Source organism: Oncorhynchus kisutch, linkage group LG4, assembly GCF_002021735.2.
Source record: "Oncorhynchus kisutch isolate 150728-3 linkage group LG4, Okis_V2, whole genome shotgun sequence".
In the NCBI taxonomy this organism is placed as follows: domain Eukaryota; kingdom Metazoa; phylum Chordata; class Actinopteri; order Salmoniformes; family Salmonidae; genus Oncorhynchus; species Oncorhynchus kisutch.
Genome location: NC_034177.2, coordinates 73,353,490 through 73,372,029, shown reverse-complemented (window position 1 = coordinate 73,372,029; position 18,540 = coordinate 73,353,490).

Here is an 18,540-nt window from a genome sequence, read left to right as displayed (position 1 = left end):
ATTCTGACGTTCCCTCCTTGTGCCTTTATCATGGACTATCCAGACCCTTGTATTCCCAACCTTGAATCAGAGATTTGATCAGAATTCAGGCATGAGGAGTTACCTGATTGATTGTTTGGTCATATTGTTGAGCCCATTGAGCAGCCCACAGAAAACTAATCAGAGATGTTCTCATACATGTGTCATCTGTCATTTGAGTCAGGTCAGAGTGCTAATGAAATCTGTGGCCCTGACTTCTGTGTTTTCTCAAGATCAACGCTCATGACCTTTGAACTCGGTGTCTGCACAAGTGAGGTAGTCCAAACCAAACTCAGTAATTGCCAATTTTGTAATCCATTTGGGTGCATAATGGTGATTAGGAGAGACAGTGATACAATTCAATTCCTCATCCATTGGTCTGACGTCTTGTTGGATGTGAAAGTATACACTCAGCATTCAAAACATTAAGGACACCTTCCTAAGGGGGCATGGACTCTACAATGTTTCAAAAGCTTTCCACAGGGATGTTGGCCCATGTTGACTCCAATGTTTCCCACAGTTGTGTCAAGTTGGCTGGATGTCCTTTGGGTGGTGGGCCATTCTTGATACACACAGGAAACTATTGAGCTTGAAAAACCCAGCAGCTTTGCAGTTCTTGACACACTCAAACCGGTGCGCCTGGCACCTACTACCATACCCCGTTCAAAAGCACTTAAATATTTTGTCTTGCCCATTCACCCTCTGAATGGCACACATACACAATCCATATCTCAATTGTCTCAAGGCTTAAAAATCCTTCTTTAACCTGTCTCCTCCCCTTCATCTACACTGATTGAAGTGGATTTAACAAGTAACATCAATAAGGGATCATAATTTTCACCTGGACTCAGTGCATTATTCAGCCAATAGTCAGAGCTATACCTTACTTCGTAGCCTAGCCTAACTAACAACAATTCACCCCATACCACTGTTCTAATTGGTAACGACATCCTAAATCAGCTACATAAACTAAGAAAAAAAAGAAACATCCCTTTTTCAGGACCTTGTCTTTCAAAGATAATTCCTAAAAATCCAAATAACTTCACAGATATTCATTGTAAATGGTTGAAAACACTGTTTCTCATGCTTGTTCAATGAACCATGAACAATTAATGAACATGCACCTGTGGGACGGTCGTTAAGACACTAGCAGCTTACAGACGGTAGGAAATTAAGGTCACAGTTATGAAAACTTAGGCCACTAAAGAGGCCTTTCTACTTACTCTGAAAAACACCAAAAGAAAGATGCCCAGGGTCCCTTCTCATCTGCGTGAACGTGCCTTAGGCATGATGCAAGGAAGCATGAGGACTGCAGATGTGGCCAGGGCAATAAATTGCAATGTTCGTCCTGTGAGACGCCTAAGACAGCGCTACAGGGAGACAGGACGGACAGCTGATCGTCCTCACAGTGGTAGACCAAGTGTAACAACACCTGCACAGGATCGGTACATCTGAACATCACACCTGCGGGACAGGTACAGGATGTCAACAACAACTGCCCGAGTTACACCAGGAACACACAATCCCTCCATCAGTGCTCAGACTGTCCGCAATAGGCCGAGAGAGGCTGGACTGAGGACTTGTAGGCCTGTTGTAAGGCAGGTCCTCACCAGACATCACCTGCAACAACGTCGCCTATGGGCACAAACCCACCATTGCTGTACCAGACAGGACTGGAAAAAAGTGCTCTTCACTGACGAGTCACTGTTTTGTCTCACCGGGGGTGATGGTCGGATTCAGGTTTATCGTTGAAGGAATGAGCGTTACACCGAGGCCTGTACTCTAGAGCGGGATCGATTTGGAGGTGGAGGGTCCGTCATGGTCTGGGGCGGTGTGTCACAGCATCATTGGACTGAGCCTGTTGTCATTGCAGGCAATCTCAACGCTGTGTGTTACAGGGAAGACATCCTTGTCCCTCATGTGATACCCTTCGCAGGCTCATCCTGACATGACCCTCCAGCATGACAATGCCACCAGCCATACTGCTCGTTCTGTGCGTGATTTCCTGCAAGACAGGAATGTCAGTGTTCTGCCATAGCCAGGGAAGAGTCCGGATCTCAATCCCATTGGGCACGTCTGGGACCTGTTCGATCGGAGGGTGTGGGCTAGGGCCATTCCCCCCCAGATGCCTTGGTGGGAGAGTGGGGTAACATCTCACAGCCAGAACTGGCAAATCTGGTGCAGTCCATGAGGAGGAGATGCACTGCAGTACTTAATGCAGCTGGTGGCCACACCAGATACTGGCTGTTACTTTTGACTTTGACCACCCTTTGTTCAGGGACACATTATTCCATTTATGTTAGTCACATGTCTGTGGAACTTGTTCAGTTTATGTCTCAGTTGTTGAATCTTGTTATGTTGATACAAATATTTACACATGTTAAGTTTGCTGAAAATAAACCCAATTGACAGTGAGAGGATGTTTATTTATTTTTTGCTGAGTTTATGTAACTGTCCACTATGTACAACTGCATCGCCAAGGCAACATATACAGTTGGGCAAAAAAAGTATTTAATTGTGCAAATTCTCCCACTTAAAAATATGAGAGAGGCCTGTAATGTTCATCATAGGTACACAACTATGACAGACAAAATGAGAAAAAAAATCCTGAAAATCACATTGTATGATTTTTTATGAATTTGTTTGCAAATTACGGTGGAAAAATAAGTATTTGGTCACCTACAAACAAGCAAGATTTCTGGCTCTCACAGACCTGTAACTTCTTCTTTAAGAGGCTCCTCTGTCCTCCACTCGTTACCTGTATTAATGGTACCTGTTTGAACTTGTTATCAGTATAAAAGACACCTGTCCAGAACCTCAAACAGTCACACTCCAAACTCCACTATGGCCAAGACCAAAGAGCTGTCAAAGGACACCAGAAACAAAATTGTAGACTTGCACCAGGCTGGGAAGACTGAATCTGTAATAGGTAAGCAGCTTGGTTTGAAGAAATCAACTGTGGGAGCAATTATTAAGAAATGGAAGACATACAAATCAAAAAATCAAATCAAATGTATTTATATATCCCTTCATACATCAGCTGATATCTCAAAGTGCTGTACAGAAACCCAGCCTAAAACCCCAAACAGCAAGCAATGCAGGTGTAGAAGCACGGTGGCTAGGAAAAACTCCCTAGAATGGCCAAAACCTAGGAAGAAACCTAGAGAGGAACCAGGCTATGTGGGGTGGCCAGTCCTCTTCTGACTGTGCCGGGTGGAAATTATAACAGAACATGGCCAATATGTTCAAATGTTCATAAATGACCAGCATGGTTCAGTAATAATAAGGCAGAACAGTTGAAACTGGAGCAGCAGCACGGCCAGGTGGACTGGGGACAGCAAGGAGTCATCATGTCAGGTAGTCCTGAGGCATGGTCCTAGGGCTCAGGTCCTCCGAGAGAGAGAAAGAAAGAGAGAAAGAGAGAATTAGAGAGAGCACACTTAAATTCACACAGGACACCGAATTGGACAGGAGAAGTACTCCAGATATAACAAACTGACCCTAGCCCCCCGACACATAAACTACTGCAGCATAAATACTGGAGGCTGAGACAGGAGGGGTCAGGAGACACTGATAATCTGTGACCACTGATAAGACCACTGATAATCTCCCTCGATCTGGGGCTCCACGCAAGATCTCACCCCGTGGGGTCAAAATGATCACAAGAATGGTGAGCAAAAGTCCCAGAACCTCACGGGGGGACCTAGTGAATGACCTGCAGAGAGCTGGGACCAAAGTAACAAAGCCTACCATCAGTAACACACTACGCCGCCAGGGACTCAAATCCTGCAGTGCCAGATGTGTCCCCCTGCTTAAGCCAGTACATGTCCAGGCCTGTCTGAAGTTTGCTAGAGAGCATTTAGATGATCCAGAAGAAGATTGGGAGAATGTCATATGGTCAGATGGACCAAAATATAACTTTTTGGTAAAAACTCAACTCGTCGTGTTTGGAGGACAAAGAATGCTGAGTTGCATCCAAAGAACACCATACCTACTGTGAAGCATTGTGTGGAAGCATCATGCTTTGGGGCTGTTTTTCTGCAAAGGGACCAGGACGACTGATCCGTGTAAAGCAAAGAATGAATGGGGCCATGTATCGTGAGATTTTGAGTGAAAACCTCCTTCCATCAGCAAGGGCATTGAAGATGAAATGTGGCTGGGTCTTTCAGCATGACAATAATCCCAAACACACGGCCCGGGCAACGAAGGAGTGGCTTCGTAAGAAGCATTTCAAGGTCCTGGAGTGTCCTAGCCAGTCTCCAGATCTCAACCCCATAGAAAATCTTTGGAGGGAGTTGAATGTCCGTGTTGCCCAGTAACAGCCTAAAAACATCACTGCTCTAGAGGAGATCTGCATGGAGGAATGGGCCAAAATACCAGCAACAGTGTGTAAAAACCTCGTGAAGACTTACAGAAAACGTTTGACCTCTGTCATTGCCAACAAAGGGTATATAACAAAGTATTGAGATAAACTTTTGTTATTGACCAAATACTTATTTTCCACCATAATTTGCAAATAGATTCATTAAAAATCGTACAATGTGATTTTCTGGATTTTTTTTCTCATTTTGTCTGTCATAGTTGAAGTGTACCGATGATGAAAATTACAGGCCTCCCTCATCTTTTTAAGTGGGAGAACATGCACAATTGGTGGCTGACTAAATACTTTTTTGCCCCACTGTACATGAATGGCCTAGTCTTTCCTTTATCGTAAACTAAGACAGTGATCTGATTGGAATACAAACACACTGTCATGGTGGCATCGGAAATAGAGTGATTGAAAAGATCAGCCATGTACCACTGGAAGGTAGGTGTGTCGACTCAGATGGCAGACTCCTGGAGCTTTATTGCTTTATTCACTGGGGATTTGATTTAATAATGGGCTTGTATTGTGTGTGTGTGTGTGTGTGTGTGTGTGTGTGTGTGTGTGTGTGTGTGTGTGTGTGTGTGTGTGTGTGTGTGTGTGTGTGTGTGTGTGTGTGTGTGTAGTGATAAGACATCTGACTACTGTGTTCCTGTGTTGGCGCTAGCCCCTTTCTCTAAGTGTGTGTGCTGAACGTCCACAGAGGTCAAAGGTTGCTGACTGAGTTAAGAAGGGTAAAGATAAACTATTCAAAGACTCACACACACAGGATGCTCACCCCCATCTCCCCTTCCCCCTCTTTCATTCCACACCCTAAACAGACAGACTCAGCCCAGTCCCATTGAGACTGGTCTAATGTATTGGTAAATATCAAGGATTAAACTGAGGTGCATGGACTTGACTATCCCATGATGTATGAATGTTTCAAAGTATTATGAAATACAATATTCATCAAATATAATTTTAAATATACCTGCATAACGAAGTTGTTCCAAGTAATTCAGGAAAACATAGATTAATGTTAAACTTGTGCAACCATGTTAAATGTGAGTGAGAAATGTTGAATCTGTCTGGTCTAGTGAGGGATGTGCCGTGCCACGAAGCTCCCATTGAGGGCAGTTTAATTGCTACACTGAGCTCTGGATAAGTGAAGCTGCTCTAATCAAGAACGTCTTCATCAGCCATTTCCCTCGATGATTCTCCCTCATTTCTCCCCTGATCGTTATTTTTCATCAAACAAGGTCTGTGCCGTGTGTGTGAGTGTGTGTGTGTGTGTGTGTGTGTGTGTGTGTGTGTGTGTGTGTGTGTGTGTGTGTGTGTGTGTGTGTGTGTGTGTGTGTGTGTGTGTGTGTGTGTGTGTGTGTGTGTGTGTGTGTGTGTATGAGCATGCAAGCATGTGTGTGTGTGTTTTTGTGTGTTTGTTCGTTGTAGCCTGTCTTCCATTTCAACCCCATCCTTCTCAATGAACTGAGGATAACAGATTGCCAATGGAACTTTGGCAACACATGGCTGAGGGAACCATTCCCTACAGAGTTGACAGTGACCTTTGACAGTGCACTGGATTACTGTTGATCCATTCACACTGTAGCTTCCCCAAGGCACACCCACATCTGAATGCGTCACACTGCTGTTTGAATTCAAAGGAAACATGGACAGAAAACCCTGTTCAAAATAATAGGCAAGCAGGCTTCAATTGAATGGAACTGACCCCAGCCCAGGGCAACAGTAAAGCGTATAACATGGTGAGCTTTTAACCCATTGTATATTTAGGCAATAAGGCCAGAGGAGGTGCAGTATGTGGCCAATATACCATGGCTAAGGGCTGTTATTATGCACGATGCAACACAGAGTACCCGGAAACAGCCCTTAGCTGTGGTATATTGGCCATATATCACAAACCCCCAAGGAGACTTATTGCTATTATAAACTGGTAACCAACGTAATTAGAGCAGTAAAACTAAGTGTTTTGTCATACCCGTGGTATACATTCTGATATACCATGGCTTTCAGCCAATCAGAATTCAGGGCTCAAACTACCCAGTTTATAACAGGCAGTGTGTACAGGTTCACTCCTCCACAGCAACTTACAGTACAATGACTACAATGACTACCACAGCCAAATAATAACACAAGAATAAGTATAAGAAACAGATTGATTTAAAACATTCACAATCCTATAAAAACAAACGGTATCAGCTCTACATCATCCAGTCAGGGTAAAGTCTTTTACCAGGGTAAGGGTGACCGTTCCACCCCCTAACCTTCACCCTTTGGCTCCCCAGTCCTTTGGCCCATGACTCTGTCAAAGACCAGGAAATGATTGGGGAGGAATTGTTTTCCTTAAGCCACTGATAGTAAATCAGCGTGGTCCCTCTCCTTTCCTCTCCCCTCCCCTGCTTTCCTCTCTCCAGGGAGACCAGGGGAGCCGAGCGGCTGCCTCCAGATGCCTCTCCTTAGTCCCCTGCCACAGCATGCCTGGCCTCTGCAGGCATCACTGCCCCTCTCCTCTCGCCTCTCTCAACCCTCTTCTCTCATTCCCCCTCCTCTCCTCTCGCCCCTCTATCTGCTCACCTGCAAATGATGTGTGGCACAAAATGGCTGCCGTGCACCTCCCAGGTGGGTACCATTAAACACTGGTGGTGGACTAGGTCCTTTGCTACATAATGTAGTGTTTTGAGATTTGCTAAGAAGAGTGTTACCCGTAAAAGTAATCAATTCACATGTTAATTAATTCATACCATCCGTGACTCCTTCTTCTTCTGCTCCTCTGTCTGGGAAGAACATCTGGTTCTGGCTCCTCCCCCATTCTAAAATCCCCCAATCAAAACGATGAATGTGTTTATCTAATGAGGACAGTGTGTGCACAATGTTTGGACAGCGTCTGTGTTTGTTTGTGTGCTTGCATTGCGTGCATTAACGTGTGTGTATGTGTGTATAGCACAGTGTCTATGTCTGTGTATTTATGTGAATGTGTGTGTGAGAGAATGTGTATCTCAGTGATCAGTGTGATCCACTCGTGGTTGGTTCTCCTAATCGTCTACACTGTCCCATATTTCTCCCCATGCTATAACACACATACACACACATTTTTTATTATTATTATTATTTATTTTTTATTTTAAATTTAATTCAATTTTTACCCCTTTTTCTCCCCAATTTCGTGGTATCCAATTGTTTTTTAGTAGCTACTATCTTGTCTCATCGCTACAACTCCAGTACGGGCTCGGGAGAGACGAAGGTTGAAAGTCATGCGTCCTCCGATACACAACCCAACCAAGCCGCACTGCTTCTTAACACAGCGCCATCCAACCCGGAAGCCAGCCGCACCAATGTGTCGGAGGAAACACCGTGCACCTGGCAACCTTGGTTAGCGTGCACTGCGCCCGGCCCGCCACAGGAGTCGCTGGTGCTCGATGAGACAAGGATATCCCTACCGGCCAAGCCCTCCCTAACCCAGACGACACTGGGCCATTTGTGCGTCGCCCCACGGACCTCCCGGTCGCGGCCGGATACACACACATGTTAAATACTTTATTTCAATTCACAAATCACATTACAGTCAAGAAGGAATCAAACAATTCAAAGCATATGGATATCCGTACGCACACACACACACACACCACATCACCAAGGTGATGCCATACATAAGAACTCTAAATCTTCCACTTTATAAGATTTCCACTTTAAAAGAATTCATCATTAACTGTTCCTCATGATCAGTCTCTCAATTACGATCTTGTAAACTTATAGATCAGCATTGTGACAGATATAGGGCTAATTTTATAGTAATTGTACGTCCTGTTCATTATAGGTTTTTCATTCATTTGAGAATGGGGCAGTGTCGTTGCAATAAATACTCTCTAGAGTCTAGATGACTCTGTCTATCCTAGTGAAGTTCAGAAACCTCTGCAATGTGTTTGTGAGTTATGGGACCTTTAGCCCGTTGAGTTAGAGGCTCATATTGAGAAAATTAGATCCCAGTTGTCTAACAGCCTGGCCACTCATGGTCCTCAGTAAACTCCCATAGATTGTGTTGCCGTGGTTTTTATCGACAGATCCCATTACATGAGTGTTCACGTTTACGGCCACGTCCATAAACACTGAGGGAAGCTGTCTGGGATGATGGAGACGCTGAGTGCCATTTGATGCTTCAGTGCTCACTCTCTTTCTCTTTTTTCACTCCATCTTTTAACCTCTTTCTTTCTCTCACTAACTCACACATTCTCTCTTCCTTTCGTTATTATCACCCCCCCCCCCCTCTCTCTCGTTCAGTTGATGGCCTGTGATGAACGGAGATGACTCGTTGAGTGATGATGGCGTCTGTGGGCAGGCTGGGTGTCCTGTGGTGCGAGAGAGAGGATGTGAGCACCGAATGCGAGATGATGAGATAGAGTGGCAGTTCAGCTCAATCTATGTTTACTGCACGAAGGCCGCTCTATATCGATCTGATAGGGTCACAGCATACAGACCGTAGGGACAGCCAGCACTGCAGCCTGGACCTTTAATAGCTCCTCTAGCGCTAAGACGAATCATCTAGCTGGGGGCTGGAGGGAGTAAAAAGGTTGGTATTGGATGGTTAGCTTTATGACCTTTAGCAGGGTCAGAGTGAAATCACTCTCCTTCTGCTGACCACTATCCATTAAATCTGTACATTTGAAGCATGGTTGGTTTACAGCAGGGCTAAGTTTGGACTATGCTTCAAGAGGGGAATAGTACATCAGAGAGCAAACAATAAGAAAAGTACTGCATCCATTGAACCTTTATACTGTGTGATTAAGACACGCTGGGGACATTTCTATTGATTCCACTGTACGTTGTTCCCTCTTCTCTGAATCGTTGCACTACTTTCAGATTTACTTTTGATGTAGAATTCCTTCTGAAAAACAACAGGCGCAGACGATCGGTAAGTAAACCAGGATCAACGTCAATGCACTCTGTTGTTTGTCAGAAGAGGGTGCTGTAACTTCAGGGATCGCATTCTCCTCCTCCAAAGAGGACTTTGTGTTCTGTTACACCGATTGTCCATTTTCAATGTCTTTCTACATATCTTTCGACGTGTGATTAAGAATATGTAATGTTGTGCTTTTATGCTATACAGTCTGTAATAAAAAATACAATTGTAATAGCTTTCGAGAAAATCTTAAATCAAAATAAATTGAGAGTAAAATCACAGAAGAAAACTATGCTGCACCTTTACTTTAAATAAAGATATTTGTATGGACCATATACCTATTTACATGTAAATAATTGAAATAACAGGATGAACTGCGAGAGATGAGCAGAACTATGACTTTCAGTCATAATACGACATTTGGCGCCCCCGTCTGGCCATATGGCGCCATCTAGTCCTGTGATGTTATTGCAGGACAAATTGCTTTCCCAGAAAACCTCAACACACAAGTTACATCATAATCACGATGTGCTTTAGCCTACTTTGGTTAGTTAGGCCAGTTTTTACAATAGTCATGTACAGCACTAAGCACTCAAAATAAAATTCAGCCCCACCAAACATTGCTAATTGAAGAAACGTGGTGGCTGTGTGTGAGTGCGTGTTAGATACTGTACCTTCATTAGGTACATGAGAGTCATTGGCAGCACAGTTTGTTCCTTGGAGCCAATGAAAGACATTGTGCAACATTGTCAAATGATTACTGGGCTGAAGACACAGGAGAATTATTAGTACACTTCCCCTTGTGAAAAGTTCATGTCAGGGATACAAAAAGCTACGAGCTGTTTTGCACACATATACACACATACAAACACACACACACACTGTAATGGAAAACTGTAATTTAAGCTATTATCAACAGTAAAAAACTGAAACGTTTTACTGCAGCATACTGTAAATTGTGGTGCATTGTGGTAAAATTGCTGTATTTCCTATGGTACTGCAATTCCACCCCCACAGAATACAGTACAGTACTGTATCTTTGGAGCAACAAATACCTTTTGACCACTAGTGGTTGCATGGTGTTATTTGTTCTGTCTCATTAACATATTTTGAGGTGTGCCTTGTGAGAGGCTATTTGTGTTGAGCCTGTGATTGATAATGCTGTACCAATTTAAACCTTATGTGGTTATAGTGCCCCATCAATTAAAAAAAATATAGGGGACAGATTGGAGTGGCAGCTAGTCTTAAAATCTTAAATGGTTGAGCATTTTTCCATGTCCTAATGTATGTTTTGCATTGTAGTCGCAGCCAGTTTGGAATCCTTTGCTTAGGCCACTAGAAGTGCAAGTGATATTAAACACCAAACATGTATTAATATGCTGTAATGTGCACTTTACCTAGCAGCCAACCTGCTTGCACCAAATCCCTTGCAATTACAGTAAAACACTATGAAATATAGCCCTTCCCCTCAATGAATTTCATTCATTTATTCAGAATATGGTAGTGTTTACTTTTTTACAGTATAGTACAACTATTTTTACGGTATAGTAATGTATGTCATTACACAGTACTTGCTTTGATACCGTATTTACACTAAACAAAAATATAAACACAACATGCAACAATTTCAGAGATATTACTGAGTTACAATTCATATAAGGAAATCCGTCAATTTAAATAAATGCATTTAGGCCCCAATCTATGGAGTAAACATGACTGGGAATACAGATATGCATCTGTTAGTCACAGGTACATAAAAATAAAAGGTGTGACGTGGATCAGAAAAACAGTATCTGGTGGGACCACCATTTGCCACATGCAGCGCAACACATCTCCTTCACATAGCGTTAATCAGGCTGTTGATTTTAGCCTGTGGAATGTTGTCCCACTCCTCTTCAATGGCTGTGCAAAGTTGCTGGATATTGGCGGGAACTGGAACAAGCTGTCGCACACGCGATCCAGAGCATCCCAAACATGCTCAATGGGTGACGTGTCTTGTGAATATGCAAACCATGGAAGAACTGGGACACTTTCAGCTGGCAGGAATTGTGTACAGATCCTTGCGACATGGGGCCATGCATTATCATGCTGAAACACGTCCTCAGGGTCTCGTCACAGTATCTCTGTGCATTCAAATTGCCATCGATAAAATGCAATTGTGTTCATTGTCCGTGGGTTATGTCTGCCTATACATTAACCCCACCGCCACCATGGGGCACTCTGTTCACAACGTTGACATCAGAAAACCGGGATAAATCCGTGAAGAGCACACTTCTCCAGCGTGCCAGTGGCCTTCGAAGGTGAGAATTTACCCACTGAAGTCGGTTACGACGCCAAATTGCAATCAGGTCAAGACCCTGGGGAGGACGATGAGTGCGCAGATGAGCTTCCCTGAGACGGTTTCTGACAGTTTGTATAGAAATTCTTTGGTTGTGCAAACCCATAGTGTCATCAGGTGTCCGGGTGGCTCGTCTCAGACCATCCCGCAGGTGAAAAAGACAGATGTGGAGGTCCTGGGCTGGCGTGGTTACACGTGGTCTGCAGTTGTGAGGTCGGTTGGACGTACTGCCAAATTCTCTAAAATGACGTTGGAGGTGGCTTATGGTAGATAAATTAACATTCAATTCCCTGGCAACAGCTCTGGTGGAGATTCCTGCAGTCCGCATGCCAATTGCACGCTCCCTCAAAATTGAGACATCTGTAGCATTGTGTTGTGTAACAAAACTACACATTTTAGAGTGTCATTTTATTGTCCCTGGCACAAGGTGCACCTGTGTAATGATCATGTTGTTCTTGATATGCCAATCCTGTCAGGTGGATGGATTATCTTTGTAAAGCAGAAACACTCACTAACAGGGATATCAACAACATTATAGAGAAATAAGCTTTTTGTGCTTATGGAACATTTCTGGGACCTTTTATTTCAACTCATGAAACATGGGACCAAAACTTTACATTTTGTGTTTATATTTTTGTTCAGTAATATTAAATACAGAATTTTACTTGCCAACCGAGCTGCCTGTAAATTACTGTAAGATTCTTGGAAACCTCTTTACAATGCACACAAACATAGCCACACAAACACACAAACACACACACACAATCTCACTGGCCTGTGTGCTTGTTAAACATTGCCGGTGTGTATTGGCCCTTTGAGGAGGGAGTTAACAGAAGGTCAACATAACTGTCAAGACCTTCTCCAGGTGACAGACATTCTCTAACACTTTAGCACAATGACCAGCTGCTGTTCCGGGTTCTGGGTGTGTGCGTGCGTGCGTATCACCACTCATGTTCAAAGAGGAGGAATATTTGTCTAAGCGTCTCAGACAGCTGCCGTTTGTGGGGTGTGTTGAAAAGTCATTGCTAGGATCATATGTTTAGTCATGGCTTCTCGTGTTTCATATTGCGGTTCAGGACGGCAGTCACATAGGAAGGAACACAGTGTAACAGAGGCCTATAATGTTGGGATGGGATAAGGTAGGAGGTGTACAGGCTATGGTAGTGGCAGTTGAATTTCATAACATCAGCTCATGTTCTTGTGTATGAATGTCCTCATCCTGGTTTGACTGGGTGAGGTTGAATACAGAGATGAAGAGATAGGAAGTATTGGTCTAGTTCTGCTCCAGGTATTGTTCAAACATAGCCCTCATATTTGTCAACAGACCTTCCCATTATTAGTTGTCCCGAGACAATCCGTTGGATAGGCTATTTACCCAGCAAACCACCAGATGAACAGCAGTGCTTCATTATAAAACACACACACACACACAAACAACAGAGCAAGCTCTTATCAAATAAACCACTTTTTATTTTTGGGGGGGTTATTTTAGGGAGCAGGCTAGGGGGTTGAATAGCTTTGTGTAGATTATGTGGACAGACGGAGAAGCCCTGAAGGACCATGGGTAATTACCTTCTAAAACTTTTCCATTGATTAAAGGAGCTATTTCACAACAGACCCCAAGACTAATGAGGCTTGTAGTGCCTGGGAACCCACTGCTGTTGACCACACTGTTAGTATAAGTGATGAATCATTGTGGTGACCTGGATCATACTGTAGTCTACACAGGCATGGGAATGGCTGGGCTGGCCCACTATCAGGATGAATTTAAATGTGTCAAGGGTTTGTCATCAATAGGCTGGCATAGGGCATGATCCTCTCTCACTCTTTTAATGTAGCTCACAACTTCCTACTTTTCTCTGTTCTGTTCTAGCTGTTCTCCTCCTAACGGTTCCAGCAATACAAATGAATCATTTTCTGAGAAAATATCCTGCTTGAAACCTGAACTGGGAAACAGTTCAGCAAATTCCCTCTGTATACTTTGTTGTCCCAGTGGTATTGCTCAAAGAGATAGCCAAACCTACCCTAGCTCAAAATAGGGGAAAATGAAGCTAACATGGGAGAGAAGCCAAACTAGTGAGGGAGGTACCTCTCAAGTGTCAAGTTTGAATTTGTATTAGTTGTATGTATGGGATAAACATGGTATACACTGTCCAATGAAATGCTTACCTGCAGGTTCCTTCTGGACAATGCAGCAACCATAAGAAATAATAAAAGATAAGTATACGAACATAAAGTAAATGTCTCAGTAGAATACAATAAACATGTTAGTATAAGTATAAAACAGGAAGGCACATTTTATAGACCAATATTTGTGTGTGTGCGCATGCGTCCTAAGTTGCAGAGAATCAGAACAGGTGGTCAGTCCAGTTCAAGTTTTCAGCAGTCTGATTGCTTTACATGCAATACTGCTGTAAAGCATAAATCATTATTGATAAATCCCAACACTCCGTGTTTAATTCTGTTTTATTATCGTCTGGAACTGATCCTAGAGCAGATTTTCATATAACGGAGGTGTTAAAAACAGCCTGTTCTTGTTTTGACAACTGACTGTTGTCTCTTCTAAATGATTCTGTTTGGAAAACTAAATAGCAAAATGTAGTATGTATATCCCAAAAATAACTGAGTGTTTTCGAGACATGGAAATGCTGCATAGTTAGTGTTCGACAGAGTGTAAACAGTTTGCATTGCTGGTGACTCTTTACAAAATCAAAATAGTCAATGGGGACTAGACAGGACAAGTTCAGGACTGTGCAATGTGCCACTAGAGGATTTTGTTCGCTGAACTCACTCAAACTCTGTGCTCTGGTTAAGAGAAGGAGTCCGAGCGAGTGACAGAGACACAGAGAGTCAGATTTATACACAAAGGAAGGTAGAGAGAGAGATGAAGGAAGGGAAAGAGAGATAGAAAGAGGCCAGTTGAGAATGGTGTGATAGTTGCTCTCTGACCCCGGTCCGGGGGCGTGAGGCTAGATGCTTCCTGTGGGGACGCTGATTGCAGTATGAAGACAGACAGTGGGCTGGTGTGTGCATGTGTGTCGCATGTGTGTGTATGCATGTGTGCGTGCCTGCCTGCCTGCTCCTTAAAAAGACAGATTGAGACTTCTTGGAGGGAAGGAGCGGGTTGAGTTTCTTTTTTCCTGTGTTATATAGCAAGACATCACACACAATATAAACATGTCGCCTTCCCCACACGCAACCACATAAACATATATATATCCCCCCCTACACACACACTCCCACTCCCACTCTGTTACAGAGTTCTTAGTCCCCCTGGTCTAGCTGGGCTGAGGCGAGTCGACTCCCACAGATAAGTACTGACGTCCTGTAGTCTTGTGCCAGTCTTTCAGTCATAGAGTCCCAGCTTACTGGGGCAATTATCCTTCACACATGCAAGGATGGAGGAGGGGGAAGGGGTCATTTGAGAAAATAAATAACAGGAGCTAAATACAGTAATGTAAAGTTAGAGTGACTCTGGTTCATGTCATGCTATATATAGACCTTTTGTTCATGTAATGTTTGTGTTATTGAAGGAACTTGGTTGTCTCAACGTACTTGTAGCATTAAAGCACGTTGTCATCTCAAGCTGATGTATTAAGTAGAGTCTCGGTCTCCATACACACAGTTTGACCTTCTTCATGAGGTCAACTGTTCCCGATATGGAGTTGTTGATTCAGAGCCTTTTGAAAAGCTTACTCCATAACCTTGTACATGCTGTCTGTCTGCCTCCGTTGTTGTGCGCTGTCTTGGCCCCAGCCCGGCCACTGTAATCAGAACAAGTCAATAAAAAACGTTCCGTCCTCCTGTTTTCTGTCATCAGCTGTCTATTATGAGAAGGCTTTTGTCTGCCGGGATCTGCAGACTGTTATGAAAGCCCATTGGCTGCAGTGAATAAACCTACTGCACCTTGAAGACACTTCACAGCAGAACTTGATTCTGAGACAACGTTTCAAGGAATTGGTTATTGTTGCGTGCCGAAGCCAGAGCACACAAATACAGACTCACACATGCTTTTATATTATTTGGTTCAGACGACACCCACACACACATCCTGTTACTCCAGGCTGTGTAGTCAACCGATGGGATCCACATGTTGTGTTCAGTCTTGCTGTGTCGGCTGTTGCCACAGGCAAGACATTCTCTCCCAGGGATTCTTGAGTCCTGTGGTGAGTCAGCTAAAACATGTCAGAGACTGCGTTTACACAGGTAGCCCATTTCTGATTATTTACCCACTAATTGGCATTTTGACCAATCAGATGAGCTCTTTTGGCAATAATTGGATAAAGGAAGACTAAGGAAGACTATGCTTTGCTCTCTGACCTGCAGAGGCAGTCTTCTAGATACGCTAATAACAATGGCAATTCCTCTTAGCAGCATCATGTACTTGACTATTTGTACAGTAAATGTTTTGTTCATGCCGTCAGGGATACTGGGGTTTTCCATTGGAATTGACTGCTTTGATGCAGCTCTGTTCTTTGGTTATATGTAGGGCCCTGATAAACTCTGGTCAGGTCACACCATCAGGAAAGATTCAGGCCTCTAGTTCAACAATATTGCTGACCTGCATGCTGCCCTTTCAGACACCTCCCTGTGCACATGTTACACTCTTAGAAAAATAGGTGCCATCTAAAATTCAAAAGGGTTCATTGACTCTTATTCCCCATAGGAGAACCCTTTGAAGAACCCTTTTGAGTTACAGGTAGAACCCTTTCCACAGAGGGTGCTACATGGAAGACAGAATGGTTCTCCTATGGGGACAGCCACAGAACCCTTTTGGACCCCTTTTTTCTAATGTATAACTCATCTTAACTCACCCTCTGACCTCTGACCCTGTGTAGCCCTGCTCTTTATTTGCACGTATTATGGATACCTATTAGCTGTTGCCTAGCTACTCTTCCTGGGGTCCAGCAAAAGGAAGGCAGTTATACCATTTTTAAAACATTACAATACACTCACAACAGAGTTCATATAATAAGTGTGTGCCCTCAGGGGAACCCCTGAAGACCTTGGCTGAGTGGTCCTGGGGAAACACAGACCCCCCACCCCCAAGACCACAACATGATCCACATTCTTTCCTTTGTTGCCAATCCCTCATAAGTGCCCGGGCACGAGAAAATAACCTAAGGGGAGTTTTGTGTGGCAAAATAGACCTTTGTTCAGGCCACAACACAATGTGCAGATAAAATGAACAACCCGTTGTGTGTGGTGATGGGATACAGGGGAGACTGGGGAGTTACCCTCAAGGGTGCGTGTGGGTCTGTCTGTGTTGTCGTCAAGTGTGAAGGAGGGAGTAAATTACATCAAATCAAAGTTTATTTGTCACATACACATGGTTAGCAGATGTTAATGCGAGTGTAGCGAAATGCTTGTGCTTCTAGTTCCGACAATGCAGTAATAACCAACAAGTAATCTAGCTAACAATTCCAAAACTACTACCTTATAGACACAAGTGTAAGGGGATAAAGAATATGTACATAAAGATATATGAGTGAGTACAGAGCGGCATAGGCAAGATACAGTAGATGGTATTGAGTGCAGTATATACATATGAGATGAGTATGTAAACAAAGTGGCATAGTTAAAGTGGCTAGTGATACATGTATTACTTAAAAGATGCAGTAGATGATATAGAGTACAGTATATACATATACATATGAGATGAATAATGTAGGGTATGTAAACATTATATTAGGTAGCATTGTTTAAAGTGGCTAGTGATATATTTTACATCATTTCCCATTAATTCCCATTATTAAAGTGGCTGGAGTTGAGTCAGTGTGTTGGCAGCAGCCACTCAATGTTAGTGGTGGCTGTTTAACAGTCTGATGGCCTTGAGATAGAAGCTGTTTTTCAGTCTCTCGGTCCCTGCTTTGATGCACCTGTACTGACCTCGCCTTCTGGATGATAGCGGGGTGAACAGGCAGTGGCTCGGGTGGTTGTTGTCCTTGATGATCTTTATGGCTTTCCTGTGACATCGGGTGGTGTAGGTGTCCTGGAGGGCAGGTAGTTTGCCCCCGATGATGCGTTGTGCAGACCTCACTACCCTCTGGAGAGCCTTACGGTTGTGGGCGGAGCAGTTGCCATACCAGGCGGTGATACAGCCCAACAGGATGCTCTCGATTGTGCATCTGTAGAAGTTTGTGAGTGCTTTTGGTGACAAGCCGAATTTCTTCAGCCTCCTGAGGTTGAAGAGGCGCTGCTGCGCCTTCTTCACGATGCTGTCTGTGTGGGTGGACCAATTCAGTTTGTCTGTGATGTGTACGCCGAGGAACTTAAAACTTACTACCCTCTCCACTACTGTTCCATCAATGTGGATAGGGGGGTGTTCCCTCTGCTGTATCCTGAAGTCCACAATCATCATACATTGTGGCATAAGTAGTTTATAACACAGTTTAAGGAAGGACAGTTTTAAGCTTCACAGCTAATCCACAACAGGAACTTCCATATATGGTCATAGAACCGTGACCACACCAATCTGCTAACATGCATACAATCTTCATTAGCCAAAAGCCCACCTCACTCACCTGAATACCCTTGCTTAATCAACCACCCTCTTAAATGGCATCCGTATATGGGCATTGTCTTCTGTATTGGAATGTGGCCTAAGAGGAGGAACTCCATATATGGGCACAGACTTTCATGTTGGAATGTGGCCCGTAATAGGATGTCCATCCATTGGCACCGACATTCAGGAACTCCATATATGATCATAGAGCTGTGACCACACCAATCTGCTTACATGCATCCAATCTTCATTAGCCAAAAGCCTGCCTCACTCAGCTGAATACCCTTGCTTAATCAACCACCATCTTAAACGGCATCCATTTTCACTCCTTTATACATCTGCTTAACAAACAGTCTATAATGCAAGTTTGTGCTGAGCCATAGACCAGCTCGGCCTACCAGTCGTTGCAACTGCCCATGCTGTGA